This window comes from Protomyctophum parallelum (assembly GCF_964188405.1).
Source record: "Protomyctophum parallelum genome assembly, chromosome: 7".
Classification (NCBI taxonomy): Eukaryota; Metazoa; Chordata; class Actinopteri; order Myctophiformes; family Myctophidae; genus Protomyctophum; species Protomyctophum parallelum.
Window position 1 is genome coordinate 6,431,245 of NC_139705.1, and position 19,608 is coordinate 6,450,852.

Genomic DNA, 19,608 nt, shown 5'->3' on the forward strand with positions numbered 1-19,608 from the left:
GTTTGTGTATGTGTGTGCGTGTATAACTTTGTCAAGAAACGTCAAAAAAAGAAACGTTAAAAAATAAATAAAACATTTAAAACAAATAATGTTTTAATAGCGATGAGAGACGACGCTGCGTACTGTGAGCTCATGTCGCTAATTGTTGTACGATGTTGTATTACGGTTAAGAAGACCATGGGCAGCAAGAGAGACAGCTAGGTATCCTCATTTATTAATGTTGTTTGCTCTTGACAGCGTAGCGTAGTCACAATGAATTAAAAATCCTTTAAACAACAAATTCATCCATATTGTTTTTGAAATATCTATGCAATGCATGCATCTTGAATGTGCCTTGCCTTTTTGTGCTTTCAACATGACCAACACGAATTCTGATGCAATTCTGTAGCTCTCCCTCATTTCAAACACAACAAGAACACCAGCAACCACTTCACAGTCCCTGCTAGACTCATATGAACACACATTATGAATATGGAGGAAAGGCCGTTTTCAACTCCATGAGCCCAATCTAAGAGCATCCCATGGGTCCAATGTTCCAGGCTATACTCACAGATGGCCCTGATAGAGGTGTGCCTCGTGTGAGTGTGTTTGCCCAAGTGATCCAACATGTATGTGGCCTTATATTGAACTAACTACAGAAACATGCAGGCAGCAGATGAAGGAGCTTTTGTCCTTCGGATGAAATGTGTTTTGGTCACCACAGCAACTGAACCCGAGGGAGAGACGCGGCATGTAGGCTCAACAAACATTAAATCCAAGAGGTCCACCAAGAGAGAGAAAGCTTAAGGTGGGATTAGAACAATTGGCTCGGAAAAGGAAAATTTCAGACATGGTCCGCATGGATAATGAAACTGTTATATTGTGATGGATTACACATGATAAATCCGCAAGCAACTTAATTGCTATAACCATTTAGACCCATCTGTAGGCTTGAAAAAACAGCAACGGAGGGATATAATTTAAACCAAAATGAATGACCCTCTGATGAGCCCATCTCACTCACACTGTTGCAACATGCATACAACATTTGTCTTGTGTCTTGTCCGTGTTTAATGGCCACCCCAATGCATTTCCAATGGAAGTCACATGGTTTGACAAAACATTTTTGTTTGACGGCTGTGTTGTGTTGCCCCCCTCCCCCGCATCAAACAAAAATGTTTTGTCAAACCATGTGACTTCCATTGGAAATGCATTGGGGGGCGGCCATTAAACACGGACAAGGCACAAGACAAATGTTGTATGCATGTTGCAACAGTGTGAGTGAGGCCTTACACCTCCAGCATCCATCTGATCGATTCAGTCAATTATAATTTAAATTGACCAAAATCAAATGACTATTGTTTAAGTGACCGAGTCAAATGGCTTGGGGATCCTCTCATGCATATACCAAACTGGGATATTATCATGAAATGCATATGATGTGCTAAAACATGGCACAGTGTGAGACCTTTGGTCTGCCTATGGCGGTTGATCCAAATGAGACCTTTCTGTCCCTCTGTAACTCATGTCTTTTCTAATCTCAGCCTCCCAGCGCATACAATCTGTCAGGCAGAATGATAGGATGTTCGACTGTGGAGTGAGAGCATGGGATTTGTTTCTGTGCGCATAAACATAGCCTTTGCTCTTGTCTCGGCAGCAATGAACGAACCAATGTTTCATTTCAGTTTCAAAGTGTGACTGGCAGGTGATGATAATGCAAAGGGCAAAGGGCTCACCTGGTAATTATTATGTAGTCTAGATTTTGCATGGTGAGGAGGATGTATTATGCCTTTTGGCCTTTGGTTCTGTGTATTTTTCTTTGTTGTGAATCAAACAGTGCCACCGCAGACAATATTTCCAAAGAAACAGCTTGTTATTGCAAAAAGCATTCATTCCATGTCGTTACTTTTTCACACTCTCAGAGCTACAAATGGATACATGAACCAGGAATGAATGAAGATGTTGGGCAGCAAGAGAGACAGCTAGATTTTGCATGGTGAGGAGGATATGTTACGCCTTTTGCCATGGCCTTTGGTTTTGTGTATTTTTCTTTGTTGTGAATCAAACAGTGCCACCGCAGCCAATATTTTCCAAAGAAACAGCTTGTTATTGTAAAGAGCATTCATTCCATCTTGTTACTTTTTCACACTCTCAGAGCTACAAACGGATACATGAACCGGGAATGAATGAATGCCACAGCCTTAGCTGAGTCACTAGGCCTACTCTGTGATAATTACATGCTAGTGATGTGCCCACATTAACACCCTAGTAGTGGTTAAGCAAGCAGCGCTCACTGTCTACCCTAATGATCGGTTGAGGTCGTCTACGGCCCGCCAAGCCTCAGCAATCTCCATCCATAATAACACAGCTGCCTCTGAAATGTGGCAGGAGGCAGGGGACACCGCTAGTACCGCGTAAGCGCCTTTGGTTGCAGAGGAGGTAAAGCCGCTCTAAGGAGCGCGGCTGCAAAGCACATCCATACAGATCTCCGGGCCTTCCTGGGTTTTAATGCCTTGTTATTTTCCACCGCCGACCCCCAAAATGAACACATTTTGGCAGTGGGGGCGAGGGAGTGCTGGCGTCACTTCCTCCACACACACGGTGAGGGAGTTTAGCATGCTATAAAATTCAAAGCCTGCTGCTGAAACAATGGAAAAAGGGAAGAAAACATTTCCCTGCTGATTATGAACCATTCATTTTAGACGGTGTCCTACATAGATAGAAAATAGATATCATATGAGGGGGCGGTTGACTCATTCGGGACGATGATGGTGACGGGGAGGGGGGGCGGTTATTACAAGTCGTGGATTTGTTGGGAATTTAAAAAGAGAGATATAAGTCAATGACACCTTGAGACTGTAACGTGACACGCGCCTGATGATTTAACTCGTTTACCTTCTATTAAAGCTTGTGATGTATGAATCAGGCTTGAGTTTAGTGTATGTTATCTACAGTAGGTGAGTCATACCAAGGCCCACAGCAGTATTTACCGCTACGTACGTACGTACAGTACAGCCTGATCAATCTTAGTCTTAACTGGGTCCATAACCACAGTGAGTGAAAAGCTTACGAACGACAAAGTAGTGCCTTTCACGTGATTTACTTTGTCCACAGAAGGAATCTGACTTGTGTGACAAGCTGTCCTGCACCTCATTATGTCTTTGAGAGTACAAATCACATTCGATCTCACAAAAAATGATAAATGATGAATAATTACATTACATTGACATTGAGAAAGTCCAATTGGTCCACGTCAGTCACCTATGTTGTATCTATGACAAACATGTATAACCCATTCTGACCTGAGATCAGATTCATACGAGGTTTCCGCCGGACACACACTGGTCTGATTAACCCATTCTGACCTGAGATCAGATTTAAAAAAATGTCAGTCGTTCTTCGATTTTTTCAAAAATAGCAGACCTACAAGCTCGTATCGCGCCAAAGGAAAGAAAACACTGCCTGGGAATCTCCAAATAATATATTTTTGAGGATGGTAAATAGGGTCCAATATTTTACTTTAGACCTCTGATGGTGGCCATAATGGCAGCCTAAACTACAGTGATCACATTTCATTTTAAATACTGAAAAGGACACCAAGCAACGTTAGTCCAAATGCCAATACAATGGAAAACGATATATTCTAAACTCCATTTAAATGCATTTCTTGTTGCGTGCGCTCAGTGAATGCATGATGCACCTAGCAAGAGGACATATCCACAAAGTAAGTAATGTTCCATCGTAGACTTCAGGGAGCAGAGGAGAGAGATTTATTCGATTTATTTATTCATCAATGGAGCTGCAGTGGAAAGGCAAGGGTCAGTGTCGAGTTCAACTTCCTCTGAGTATACACATTGAAGAGAGGCCGAAGTGGGACACACACCACACATGTGAGAAAAAAGGCTCAGCGGGGACTACCCGTAATTTCCGGACTATAAGCCGCTACTTTTTTCCCATGCTTTGAACCCTGCGGCCACTAGGGGACCTTCTAAATCTGTCTCTATGGCCTCTATGCGGCTTATAGTCCAGTGCGGCTTTTATATGTACACATTTGGTTTTTCCCCTAAATTTAGCTGGTGCGGCTTATATTCAGGTGCACTTTATAGTGCGGAAATTACGGTATACTGCTTTTGTCACGTGATAAAGTTTGACCCCCGCATCTCAGACAGACAGCGTTCTGTCAGGCTGTAGTTACTGCCTTCTACCGAAACTTCATCACTCGCAAAAAAACCAAAAACAAAACGACAGCTGGTGTTGCAGTCGCCAGTTGGCTGAACGCAAAACTTTACTTAACTCATTTTGACCCGAGATCAGATTCTAAAAATGTCTTCTAAATCCTGACAGTTTTCTGAAAAAGCTATGTTTCTATGTCAGTCGTTCTTCGAGTTTTCAAAAATAGCAGACCTACAAGCACAGAGTGCCGCACTATGAACTTGTAGATCTGCTATTTTTCAATAGCTAAAGCATAACATAATGCTAACACCAAAAGGGGTTCCCGCCCAAAATGGGTTTTAAGTAAAAGTATCAATACTGCAATATAGAATAGAAATACTCTGTTACAAGTGAAAGTCCGGGATTCAAAATGTACCTAAGTAAAAGTACAAAAGTATTGGCATTCAAAATGTACTTATGTACTTGTGGAATATACGTGTTTGAAGCTGATACTCTCGTTGCGCCTTATACCATGTACAATATTATTTATAATATGTAAAAACTGTGCCAGCAGGACTATTTCTATGTATAATGTAGATATATTTTTTCTCTGGTGTTTTTTCCTCTTTTTATCATTGCTCTACCTGTCCTCATTTTTTCTTTTTCTGAAAATAACAAAGACGATGGAGCTTGCACAAGAACGGCCACTTTCAGCCTCTTCTTTACACCTGTAAATCAGTTAGTGATGAGAAATTAAGTTCATTCTGATTCTGATTCACTTCATAACTAGGAAAAGTGCCCCTCGGGGGACAGGAATCCACCAGGACAATAGTGTTTAAATGAGTTTTGGCCTGACAAATGAATGATGGCGCTATACTAATAATGAATCGCATTTTCATAGCGCTTTTCCAAGTGCTCAAAGCGCTTTACAATGGTTCATTCATTCATACATTGGGAGGTGAAGCGGCGAACAGTCAACGCCAGCGTCCTCACTTCCCACATTCACACACCAATGGTGGCAAGCTCACACCGACCGACTCATTGGAGGCAGTGTAGGGTTCAGTGTCTTGCCCAAGGACACTTCGACATGTAGGCAGGAGGAGCCGGGATTCGAACCTCCGACCCATGGATCATTGGACGACCTGCTCTACCTCCTGAGCCACAGCCACCTAGGCATTGGAAAATGCAGGGTAAAGGTTTTTCCTTGGCCTCTAGGGAGTGCGCCGCATACAAAGTTGTACACAGATCAGTGCTGCTGGTATAGGTGTAAACATGAATTTGAACCAAACATGAACCAATCTGCTGAGTCCTAAAGCTCTCTGCTGTCTGTCTGGGTACAACTGCTGCTCTGAGTCCTAAAGCTCTCTGCTGCCGTCTGGGTACGACTGCTGCTCTGAGTCCTAAAGCTCTCTGCTGCCGTCTGGGTACGACTGCTGCTCTGAGTCCTAGAGCTCTCTGCTGTCTGGGTACGACTGCTGCTCTGAATCCTAGAGCTCTCTGCTGTCTGGGTGCTCTGAGTCCCTCCCTATATAGAGCCAGGGCTTGACATTAAGGCTTGTCCGCTTGTCCGGGACAAGTATTAAATCTTCACGGACAAGTGCATTACATTTTTACTTGTCCGTTGGACAAGTGACTCTTGGTTTTGCTTTTTCTGTGACACTCATACCAGCCAACAATATTGCCTGGCAATGTGGCATTATTGTCTGGCTTTCCTAATCATCACCTTTCCAATATTCCAATATATTATACACAGCCATATATCAGTTCTATCAGAGCGGTTAGCAGACTGACCATGCCAGCATGTAAACTTGTAGCACTGCGTGTATACTCTTTGAGTCAGATATTGTCCTCTAGTTTCATATCCATGTGAAGGTTCTGGCAGAAAACATATGTTAGGCTATGTAAAATATCGCCACTTTTACATGAGGAAAAGCTAGACTGAGAATATAAAAACTTCCTTTGGGAACAGTCGATGTTTGGGAAGCACAAACATTATGGCGCACACAAAATTGACAGGTGTGTTGCGATTGGTGTTGGGTAATTGATCACACAACCTATTTTGTGTGCCCCATACATTTGTGCTTCCTAAAGTTTTGATATGTTCAGTCCTGCACTCATTCCAGGCCACTCGCCGGAGAGAATGCTGTCCGTGTGCAGCTTGTGGAAAAGTGGAGATATTTGACTAAATACACATTTTCTGCCAGAGCTTTCAAATTAATATGAAACTAGTCCCCAAAACGACTCCAAGTTTTAGGAATTAATTATTGGGTGGGTGCACAGGCAGTGCTATAAGTTGCACACGCACACACTCACATACACACACACACACAGCAACTAGAGCCAAAGTGTAACTACAACTATCCTATACTCACCACCCACCTCTGAAACTAAACAGCAGGCGCTACCTCCTCCTGCTTCCCTTTTTAGCTGTCTGCTCTAATTGACGAAGCTTTTTTGAGCACCTGCTCCGCTGCTTGTCATATATATGACTCAGACAGCTGGATTTTACCCCCACAATCTTGCTAGCCCCTTTAACAACGCCATTAAGGGCATTCTTCTGTCTAACACCAAGGTTATCATACCAGCAAATGTCAGCAAAGGAGATGACAGACTCAACTAGATAAAGTGCCCCTCGGGGCACAGGTCTCCACCAGGGCAGGTCAGGTTGTGGCCTCCTGGTGGCACTATAATAATGTGCCAATGTGAAAAGGGTGGGATATATTCCTCAGCCTAGTTAGGAAAGTCTGTGAAAGATTTCACGTAAATTGCACGCTGCGTTCATGATTTGAGGCTTTTTGTTCAAAATGGGCCAATCCTATAACTTTGAAAGCCAATGTTAGCCAATTAGGATGGAATATGAAATATCGGACAGATCCTTTTGAACACATGACAATAGAGATAGTGTGTAACGATTTGCGGGGATTTTTGGACAGAATCTGGAGGAGTAATATAAAACAAATGTGTTTTACAAAACAGGCCGTTCTGGAAAGTTTGGGGCAGAGGTTCGTCGTTGGCATCCAGGGAGTGTGCATGCAACATGCAACATGCAACGTGCCGTTAACTAGCTTTATTAGCTGGTAACAGACGGACGGACACACACACACACACACGGACGGACTCACGGACGGCGTGAAAACATACTCTCTCCCCATGCCCTTCGGCCTGGTGGAGACAATGAAGGTTCTGTAGAACAAAATCATCAATGATTTGTCCACCTGAAATTTGGCTAACTTCCTTACACAGAAGAGGCGCTGCTGGCTTTTCTTACACACCATTTTAGTGTTGGAATCGAATTTCAGACGATTGTCGATAATGGTCCCAAGATATTTGTAAGTGGTTACCAAATCCACTGACTGGCCACTACTCTGAGGAGCTGGTTGACATCAGCGGAAATCGATGCACATGTCTTTGGTCTCTGTGACATTAACCCATTCTGACCTGAGATCAGATTCATACGAGGTTTCCGCTGGACACACACTGGTCTGATTGACCCATTCTGACCTGAGATCAGATTTAAAAAAAATGTCAGTCGTTCTTCGATTGTTCAAAAATAGCAGACCTACAAGCTCGTATCGCGCCACTCGGTGGCGCGATATGAGCTTGTAGATCTGCTATTTTTCAATAGGTTAAGCATAACATGATGCCAACACCAAAATGGGTGCCCGGTCAGAATGGGTTAAGTTGTAGAAATGTATCTTCACACCAAGAGACAAAGTCATCCACAACTGGGCCATGGCTGACCTCACTATCACCCAAAAGACTTAACAATGACAGAATCATCGGCAATTTAAAAAATGTGTCTGTCGGCATGTTGACTTCTGCAGTCATTTGTGTACAGGATATATAAGCGTAGGGAAAGGACACAACCTTGGAGTGAGCCGGCAGGTTTCTTGCTGACTACCAGGTGTTTACTCCATTCTGACCTGAGATCAGATTCATACGAGGTTTCCACTGGACACACACTGGTCTGATTGACCCATTCTGACCTGAGATCAGATTCTAGAAATGTCAGTCGCTCTTCGATTTTTCAAAAATAGCTAAAGCATGCCATAACATGATGCTGACACCAAAATGGGTGCCCGGTCAGAATGGGTTAAATAGAAGGTCCAATAAGGTGATGGTATAGCATCGGACACCTCTCTTAGCCCTCTATGCAAATTGCAAAGGGTCCAGGTAACACTCTGTTTTTACCAAGATATGATATGATATGATAATAGTACTTTATTGTCAGTTCACACTGAAATTTGTCTTGCGACACAGCAGCCAAGTATGCAGAACACATATACACACATTTGACATAACACAAAGAACAAGACAATTTACATTATTACATACATAATGGCATGAAGACAAGAGCAATATCCAGCGCTTAGATTACCCTGTGGCTAAGAGCTCTTCCTTAATGAGTCGCTCAAATGACTTCATAACCACTGAGGTTAAGGCCACAGGCCTGAAGTCATTGAGTTTTGGCATTTCTTCCTCGCACGCTGTGTTCATGATTTGAGGCATTTTGTTCAAAACGGACAAATCCTGCAAACTTTGGAAGGCAATCTTAGCCAATAGGGATGGAATATGGGGACAGGTTCCGTGTTGATCACATGGCTATAGAGATAGTGTATAGCGATTTGTGTGATGTATGGATAAAATGTGTACGAGTAATGTAAAGAAATGTGTCTCGCAAAAATGGGCCTCATGGTGGCGCTGTATTTGGTAGATGCGAAAAATGCAGGGCAAAGGTTTTTCCTTGGCCACTAGGGAGTGCGCAACTGCACATACAAAGTTGTACACAGATCGGTGCAGTTATAGGTCAAAACCGGAATTGGCCTGTTATAGCGCCACCATGAGACTGATTTGCAAAAGAATTAAGTGGCATTTCGTCCTCGGCCTATTAGGAATGTGCATGAATAATTTCACTCAAATTGCACGCTGTGTTCATGATTTGGCATTTTGTTCGAAACGGACCAATCCTGCAACTTTGGAAGGCAATCTTAACCAATGAAATATGAAATATGGAAAATGGGACAGATCTGTGTTAATCACATAACTATAGAGATGGTGTATACCGATTTGCGTGATGTATGGTTAAAATGTGTACGAGTAATGTAATGAAATGTGTTTAGCATAAATCAGCCTCATGGTGGCGCTATAACAGGCCGTTCTGAAGAATTTAGGGTAGAGGTTCATCGCTGGCATCCAGGGCACAGTTTGGCATCGAGCTGTACACGGACGGACGGATGGACGCCGGAGTGCAAAACTCTCTCCCCATGCCTTCGGCCTGATGGAGACAACAATACGAAGGAATGACCGACCTTGGATGCATATCAAACTAGACAAAGTGCCCCTCGGGGCACTTTGTCTAGTTTGATACCAGGATAGGACTGTTTTTGGAAAAATGTCAACTATAGAGATGGTGTATACCGATTTGCGTGATGTATGGATCAAACGTGTGCGAGTAATGTAAAGAAATGTGTTTAGCAAAAATCTGCCTCATGGTGGCTCTATAAAAGGCTGTTGTGGAAGAATTGGGGCAGAGGTTCTCATTGGCATCAGGGAGTGTGTGTGCACAGTTTGGCATCGACTGGGCCAACGGTGCCGGAGATTAGCTGTACAAGGACGGACAGACGGACACACAGACACACGTTCTTAGCTTACGCATGTTTCATATATGTTTTATGTATGTGATGTATTGCCCTCCTTCTGTTCTTGCTTAAAGGAGAATTCCATACTAAAAGGCTTTCTTACCTTTCTTTGTAGTTGTTACGTCCCCACCAAAGAGGTCCAGGTGATATTTTGTGCAAAAGCTCCTTATTGCCTATTTTCCCTACCATAAGCCCTCAATGAATTTAATGGGAATTGAATGGGGCTATGGGGTGTTATGCTAGTTCGCATCTTTCCATCGAAAGAAGTAGCAAAGTGTGCCGCTTGGGATATTATTTACATTATGAAGAGAGGATATATACAAAGAAATTATAATTTTGAGCGAGGGAAATAAGCGAATTAGCACAACACCCCATAGCCCCATTCAATTCCCATTCAATTCAATGCAATTCATGTAGGGCTCATGGTAGGGGAAATAGCCAATAAGGAGCTTTTGCATAAAAAAACACCTGGACCTCTTTGGTGGGGACGTAACGACTAAAAGGAAAGGTAAGAAAGCCTTTTAGTATGGAATTTTCCTTTAATGTAAATCGCTTCTGATAAATGCCTAAATTGTAAATTGTAAATTGGGGTGCAAAACATACTCTCCCCATGCCTTCGGCTGGTGGATACAATTATCAATGGTGATGGTCATGCGTGGTAAATGCAACATAACATTTGATATACAGTATATTGTGGGACAATAAATAGGTCTACATTTAAGAGGTTATTTCTAGGGATGCACTATTAATCGGTATACCATAATCGGAATAGGCCATATCGGCCATAGAAATGCCATATCGGTATCGGAACGGTCTCAATATAATACAGATTATTTAATCGGTTTTCACCAGCAAAAAAACAAAATAAATCTACATTTAATTTGTGTACTCGTCTCATTCAGTAGTCACTCAGTTGTGAAAACATTTGGAAAAGAGTATAGGATTGAATACTTTATTAACAGGCTTTGGGCCAAGCCCCTGTAGGGCCTAGGCTTGTTTCCATTGTGGTCCTCTGTATAATATCGGTATCGGCTGATATGACGCTGCAAATAATCGGATATCGGTCATAATTTCATAATCGTGCAACCCTAGTTATTTCAATCGGTGATAGCCCAACTAGTTAAACAATCTACACATCCCTGGTCATAAGTGTACGGTTGGAAGGCTGATTATAAATGGTAAATGGTGCATTTATATAGCGCCTTTATCCAAGGCGCTTTACATAGATTGTGCATTACATTCACCCACCCATTCACGCACACATGATTATGATAGGCAACTAGAAAAAGTGCCCTTCTGGGCACAGGTCTCCACCAGGATTTCTTCCTCGGCCTAGTGGGAATATGCGTGCACAGTTTCATCGCAATCGGACGCTGCGTTGAGGAGTTGTGGCGATTTGTACAAAGCGGGCTACTCCTGAAAACTGTAGGAGCCAATCGTGGCCAATCAGGATGGAATATGAGAAATCAAACAAACCTGTCTTGATCACATGACTATGGAGATCATGTGTACCGATTTGCGTGAAATTTGGATAAAATCTGAAGGAGTAATAATAGAAAATGTGTTTTACATATGTCGGCCTCCTGGTGGCGCTATAAAGAGCAGATGTGAAAAATTCCAGGCAAATGTTTTTCCTTGGCCTCTATGGAGTTGGCATACAAAGTTATCCACAGATCCGTGCAGTTAGAGGTAAAAACACTTTTCGGCCAGTTATAGCGCAGAATTTCACGGAAATCACGCGATGTGTTCATGATTTGCAGCATTTTGTTTGAAACGGAGCACTCCTGTGAACTTTGGAAGCCAATCTTAACCAATCAGGATGGAGTCTGAGAAATCTGAAAGACCGGTTTCGTTGAATGGCTCTAGAGAGACTGTAGCAATTTGCGTGATGTTTGGACAAAATCTGTAGGTGTACTGTGCAAAAACTTGTTTTGCACAAAGCGGCCTCCTGGTGGCGCTATAACAGGCCGTTCTGGAAAGTTTGGGGCAGAGGTTCATCGTTGGCATCCAGGGAGTGTGCTTGCAAAATTTGGCATGGACCGGGTTAACGGTGGCCGAGATTAGCTGCTCACGGACACACGGACGGACACACGGACGGACGGACACACACACGGACGGACGGACGGAGTGCAAAACATACTCTCCCCCCATGCCTTCGGCCTGGTGGAGACAACTATGCATGCACCAGGCCCGTAGATAGCCATGCCTTGAGGAATCACAATAAAGAAGCACTAAAGTGTTTTTCCCCCAGTGAAGTGAATACATACATCAGAAGAGAGAAAAGTTTTTAAAAAAAAGTAGAAAAAAAGAAAAAGAAACTGCCTCACATGCAAGATAAATGACACAGCCAAATGCAAGCACAGCACCACCCAGGTGGTTGACTGAGTCAACAGTTGTGTGTTTTAAGGCGTACTCTCTCTAATAACTAAAATAAAATACCAAAAATGATAACCTCCACCATTCAGTCCCCTAGATTTCATCTCAGTGATGGATGCTTATGAGTATAGTCAGCAGTTGTGTTTTCCTTTACGGCTGACTGGCAGAATTCATGACATTAAGGAATAACATCCACTCAGGATTATAATAATCACAGGAGAGTGAATGCTAAATGATGTATCTACCAACTCCCCTCCCCCAGACCTTGACATGGTGTTCTGTGCAATGACAGATTGGGAAAGAAGTGAGGGCACAGCATAAATCTGGAGCCGTCCTATAAGTGTAATTTGGCAAGTGTATATTTCATGAGCGGATAAAAGTAAATAATGGGTCAACAATCCTGGGGCTTAACAAGCAATCAACGTCAAACGATGTTCAGACTGGAGCCATGAGGCCAATTTGACAAATGTAGCATGGCATTTCTTCCTTGGCCTATATGGGAATGTGCACGCAAAGGTTCACAGCCATCGGATGCTGCGTTCATGTTTTGAGGCATTTTGTTCCAAAAGTGCCACTCCTGCAAACGGTCCAAGACAATCAGGATGAAATGTGAAAAATGTCTGACAGATCTGACAGATACGTCTATAATGTGTACATATTTGCGTGAGTTTTGGTTTGGTGGAGTGTGCAAAAATGAACAGATTGACAGGTGGACTCACAGAGCTGAATACATAACCCCGCCTGGTGGTATGACTACCGGTAACATTATTTGGTCTTGTGACTGTCACGGCACCTACAAAAGCCAAGATTCTACCAAAATCCCAAATCACTTTTACCCATTAAGATCTGTGTCACTTTAGCGTTTAACGACATTAAGCATTTTTTGAAGAATAGCAGATATACAAGCTCATTATTCCTTAGCTTTTATTCCCCAGACACCTCCAAATAAATAACACTTCATGATTATAACCCACAATTTAATTAACAAAATGTCTCTCACACTGAATCATATCCAACACAAGACTGCACCTGTTAACATCTAAAATTAATGTGTCTGTCTAGACAGGCACCTGACCTTGCCCATGCTATTCACAGATTTGATTGGTAGCTGTTTTTATTGCTAGGATACCACTGAATAACAGGTGTTATTTTTCTCTCTCTTTCTCTATTATTCACTCCCTCTGTGTTTCTCAGAGTTAGATTATCTAATTTGATCTTTTCTCACATAGTTAGTTACCATTGTTTGTTTCTTAAAATTACCCTCCACATCATGTTCTAGCTGTTTCTCTCTCCCTGTTGCTCTCCAGGGATGTGTATTGACGTTCAAAGCCACACTGTCGTATCAATAATTTACACATTGACAGACTATGCTTCACCTTTGAACATCTACTCAGCAGAGTACCATTCATTTATAATACATAGTACGCAGGTCTCCAAGCGCACAACGTGTTGCAGATGCAACGCGCTGTGAGCTTGTACATTGTCTATTACAACAAAGTATCAATAATGTTCTTTACAAAGACGAATGGCTAAGCATATTCACCACAGATCAAATCAATTACTGCTTAAGAAAAAAATAGTTGACAAGTTAATGAAATGAAACTTTCGACAATGCAAATATGTCACGTTGAATATTTGAAAGGCAGGCTAACGAACAGACTGCAGCAGCACTGCAGTTCTTCAGCATCTTGTATACATAGTGGGGATATTAACCATGGTTACCATTGTTCCATTTAGCTATGGTACTATATTGTGTGTGTGTGTGTGTGTGTGTGTGTGTGTGTGTGTGTGTGTGTGTGTGTGTGTGTGTGTGTGTGTGCGCACGCGTGCACACGTGTGCGTGTGTTCTTTTTTTTATGCATAATGCATAATGGCAAACAAATGGACAAAATAAATCACACTGGCTACATAAAGGTTCATTTATGGTTATAATTTTCTATCTACAAAATAAAGCTAATACATTTTAATCATATTCACAAAAATGTCATTGTGTGAAAATGTCACAGTGTCAAGTGTGTAAATGCATCCATCTACAAGAAATAATCAAATATTTAATGGACATATGCCTAATAAACACCTACCAACCTGTCAGGACTTTGTCAAAAACAGAAGGGGTTTTCATGTCCAATGTTGACTATACTTTGTTATGTTAACCCATTCTGACCTGAGATCAGATTCATACGAGGTTTCCGCCGGACACACACTGGTCTGATGAACCCATTCTGACCTGAGATCAGATTCTAAAAATGTCAGTCGCTCTTCGATTTTTCAAAAATAGCAGACCTACAAGCTCGTATCGCGCCACTCGGTGGCGCGATATGAGCTTGTAGATCTGCTATTTTTAAATAGCTAAAGCATAACATGATGCTGACACCAAAATGGGTGCCCGATCAGAATGGGTTAACGGTGTCGTATGCTGAAAATAGTATACAAGTTCACATCGCGCCAAATCCACAACGCTTTGTGAGCTTGTAGATCTGCTATTCTCTACGTGTGACAGTGAAACTGTCGTGCGACAGAGCATACAGTAAGCATAATTTGTCCTCCTGGCCGTATGCAGTACTGTAACAAATCACTTGAGGGCTCTAGTCAAGCATTGTAACTAGGGATGTCCCGATCACGTGATCGGGATATCCGATCATTTGATTTTGAGTATCTGCCGATACCGATTTTTCCCGATCCGATATTTATATTTTATGGAAGAATACCAAACGACTCTCGCCTTTACCAACTCGCCCCCGCGATTTTTTCTTATGTAGTTAATAGTTAATTTAGTATTTCCCTCCCTCTCTGAAATCTGAAATTATCTTGTATACAGATTTATTTGATTGTATAGTAGTCGATCTCTATACTCAATCTCTATTGGGCCACGGACCCCCATCTCAAAATATGTAGTTCCAGGGACCCCCCCCAGAAGCAAATATTTTAGTTAAAAATGTTTGCTCTGAAATATATATTCAAAGATTTGCGCCACATCATAGCGCACCACTCGGTTGCGCGCTATGATCTGCTATTTTTCAATAGCTAAATTATAACATAATGTTTAAAATACCAAAAGGGGTTCCCGCCCCAAAATGGGTTAAAAAAATATTTTAATTCAAAATATTTTAATTCAACAAACAATAAAGCCATACGATGGTTAGGCATTACACTCCTGTTTGCAGTCCACTTGATCCTATAGGTTTCAAAAGCATTTCAGTGCTATCTTTATAAATTCATGATTCTGGTAAGATGCATTTGGGATAGTGGGTCCCAAGTTCTCAGACTAAAGACCTGCACACCAAAAAGCAAAGAACACCTCCATCTAGTGACTGGACAGTGTTATACATTTTTTCCTGTTCCACGATAGCTTGTTGTTGAATAGTTGGCTCTGTTCTGAACAAAAGCATCCTCTATTTGAGTCAGGTGATTGGGTTAACTTAATGCAAGCTGACCGTGATTGGCAATATGTTCCTGACCACTAATAAGGAAGCAAGACACAAACCTCAATTCATTTCACCATGAATATTTATGTTTCAAAATTCAAAACACTTTCTAAGTTGAGTAAAGTTGGCAAAAATGTATAATCACTCACTCAAGCCAGATTCTGCTTAACGGCAGTGTCTGTCAGCACACCCGCCCTAGTGTTGTGTAGTGTTGTTGTTAGTAGGAATATACACAGAAGCACCCAGGAGGAAGTGGACTAAGAAAGGAGAGGAGACAAACCCAGTTCCTGTTTCTACACAGAAAATTGAGTACAGTCTGGAATTATTTTCTTCTTCATGCCATTGCCTTATCATCTGAAGCAAATTACAATGTATTTTCCCTGAACCTTGAACAAAACCATCTAACGATGTGATGTGACCCTATAAGATTTGCCTGTCAGCATTTTCCCGTCTACACAGCCTGAGGGACAAAATGAGGTCACGGAAAGTTCAAATACAGGCCAACCTTAATTGCACAGCAACGGTAATTTCAACCCTTATTTTAGATTCCAGAGCTGCCCCCCCTCATTTCCTCATTATACTGGCTCACGGATGGGAGATGGAGATAGCTTACCACCATACAGTATGTAGCTACCTATATGGATGGACTGAATTCTAAGCAGTTAATCTAATTAAACATGAAAACAGCTTTAGTGAAAGGTTCCTTATCTTTGTTCTCCTAGCTCCTTTTTAGAGTCACCGCAAGGTCTCTAAAGGCAGGTGACAGATGCCCCAATTAATTTATACACGAACAAATTGAAATTAAAAGGGCAATTACCGGTATTCTCGTGTCCATGTTCCATTAAAGTTTTATCAATGCAAGTTAATTCCCTCGTTCCATTGGACTATAATGCAGCAACAGGCCCAATTATGTAAGGGATGTTAAAAATTCAAATTAAAGCGGTGTTTCACCTCTGGGGTCATTTCGAATTCGAACATCTATCTACTACTGTATGGTTTTTGGGTTCACCACAGTTGATTCAAATTTAGATACTAATTTTCATCAGACATGCCCCTTTCCTATAAAAACCCATTGTAACTTCAGTCTTCATTGTGATCATGTAGACTCATTGAGAACACACATCCTTGGTTCTGGTGACTGATTATGTCCTTCTAATGCGTGAGGGGCCGTGTATTTTCAATTTCATTTTTATTTTCATAATTTCTTTATGCAATTTAAAAACTATCCAGGGTGCGCCCCAAAAGACAGAGTAGCGACTCTTGAGTAGCCTATTAGGACTTTCACTCAGCAAGTATCCTGTTTAACTATTTTATCTTTTATCTTATCTCCACCACTCCGCTGGCGTTTTTTTGCCAACATTGCACATGAAGCTCAAGCTTTTAGCAATATGATTGCATGGAATCTACTCCTCACGAGACCTTGGAACGGCTAGTTAAACGGGCAATGGGGACTTGAATAGCTGTGTTCTCTACGTGGTACAAAAAGAGGGGGATGGCTGTTGTTTCAGGGGTTTCTGGCTTCCCATGGAGATATTCATTCACATGATCCCCAACACTGCTTACATAAGAGGGTTAAATGGGCACTAAATAAATACTGTATGCATGTGATGAGATGTGCTTTAATATGTTGTCCCAGTTTTTTTGTCATTGAAAGTTTTCCTTTAAAGTGCTAACTTTAGCATGACTTGTGCCCTTTCGCTATTTTGATATCCATCATGTATTAAGCTGAACATGTCATAGCAAATCAATTTCCACTCCCTGCACTGACAATGTCCTGGGGCAGAAGTTACACTGCATGAGGCCTTATCATATAGCACCAGTGGTTTGGGTTAATGTTGAGCTTTACATTCTCTCCTCAACATCCGCTCATTACAGATCAAATCTGTTAGACCCGACCAGATTAGATCAGTAGCATTACTACAGAATATTCAGTAAAAATCTCTTCAGCTGTTTTGGCCCACATTCAACTTAAATATAACGAGCATGAACCTTAGGTTTTTAAATACATGCGTATATTATGTAATATGTGTCTCCTTTTCTTTAAAAAGGTAGGTGGCTAGCGCACATCCAGTTCCTGTCTGGTGCTGGACTAAGGTAAGTACAGTGAAGAGAGGAGAGTCCGCACACAGGTTTGCTCCAAGGTGTTTGCTTTTTATTCAATACACCATAAATAAGGCACAACGTTTCGGCCGTGAACGGCCTTCATCACCTTCTTTAAAGTCATACTGCGTAACATGATTCATTTTAGTCGATTTTCCTAAATTGTCTATGTGACGTCTGTTGGCGAGTGCCACAATTCAGTTCGCAGAACCTATGCCAACCTATGTTTTTGAAGGCGACAACATTGTTGTCACTAACAGATGGTATTATTCACTCTACATACAAAAAGAGAGAGATGAGTTTGGCTTTGCATGGAGCTGTTCATTAACATGATGACAACACTGCTTCCATCTGAGCATCTGAGGGTAAATGGGCAGTTGGGGGCACGTAAATGATCTCTGAGAGATGAATTATGAATGTAATCGTTACACTGTAATGAAAACGTCTGTGGTTTAATATGTTGTCCCAGTTTTCTTTTGTCTTTGGACATGTTCTTTTAAGAGTTCACTTCTGCCATGAACACTGTCATCTTGATCTTTTTACATCCATCATGGATTAGGCTGAACATGTCACAGCAAATCAATTTCCACCTTCCTCTCAGTCTCCACACTGACAAGGTCTTGGGGCCAAAACCTAATCAGAATATAACAGCAACAGTGCATGGTTTGGGTCATTTTTAAGATTTAAGATTTAGTATCCACTCTTTATAGAACAATTATGTTAGACTAGCTTATATCATCATCAGCCTTTTAGAATATATAGTTGCTTTATTAGATACACTATTCCTTGAAAAATGGGAGAAATGGACAGAACCCCGACCTACACTGTAACTGTATGACAATCTGCAAATACAAATTTGGTTTAAAAAAAGATAGTACTGTACAGAGACAGAAAACCGAGAGCAGAGATAGTGCGGACTGTGGAGACATGAAAGATGCCGCAAGTCGGGTTCAAACCTAGGTCCTCGTAACTCACTAGTGCACTAACTGAACTGTTCAATGGTGAAGCCCCTCGTCAACTGTGTTTTGGCCTACCTTCAATTGTCAGTGCTCAACAGAACGCCCAACTCTCTATCAGTAAGGAACGGAGGGAATATTACATTAAGACATATTGGCAATTTTAGACCAGTCAAGAGCCTCCGTAGCTGGTGGAAGAGCCATACACATCCACAACAGCCTCGCTCGCAGTTCACACCACCTCCTCATGCACGTCACCAGCCTGGTCAGTGGTGGTCACACATTGCTGTGAGATGGCATTCCATTCCTCAACCAGGATTTGTTGTATGTCAGCCAATGCCGCAACAAGGTTACATTTGTTAGGCTACTCCAGCACATACATCATGACCAAGCTGCTAATCAGGTGCCAATCGACTCAAGTCAATACCAACAGGTGCATATACTGTTCGACTTTGGCAGGGAAATTTGGTTCATTTCACTTTGGATGTACTCATATAATCTGCTGTACTGCTCATCCCCAAAAGGCATGATCATTACAAATGTAGAGCGTAAAGACAAGTTGATTGACAATGCTAATACTTACTACTTTCTTCTGTTGTTATTGTTTAATCTTTTTTGATACAATATTGAGGAACCAAATCCACATTGATTTACTCATGTACCTGGATATGAAAACAAAACTGTCAGTCGGTTCAAAGCGTTATGTTTGGATGGGCCACTAGGGGCTGCTAGCGGCCTGCTACGACTTTTGAAATGGTCTGGTATTGTTTCAAAAGGATGATGAACCAGTAACTAAGCTCTATCAGATTCAGAACATACTTTACTTACTTATGTTTGTTGTCCATCAAATCCAAAGTGAGTTATTTGATGGCTGACGTACCGTTTGTTGCAGGCGGGGCATGTGTAAATAGTAGTGGTCGTCATGTCATCCATGTGGCATGGCAATGATGGCATCCATTCCATGGATGGAATGGTCTGGAT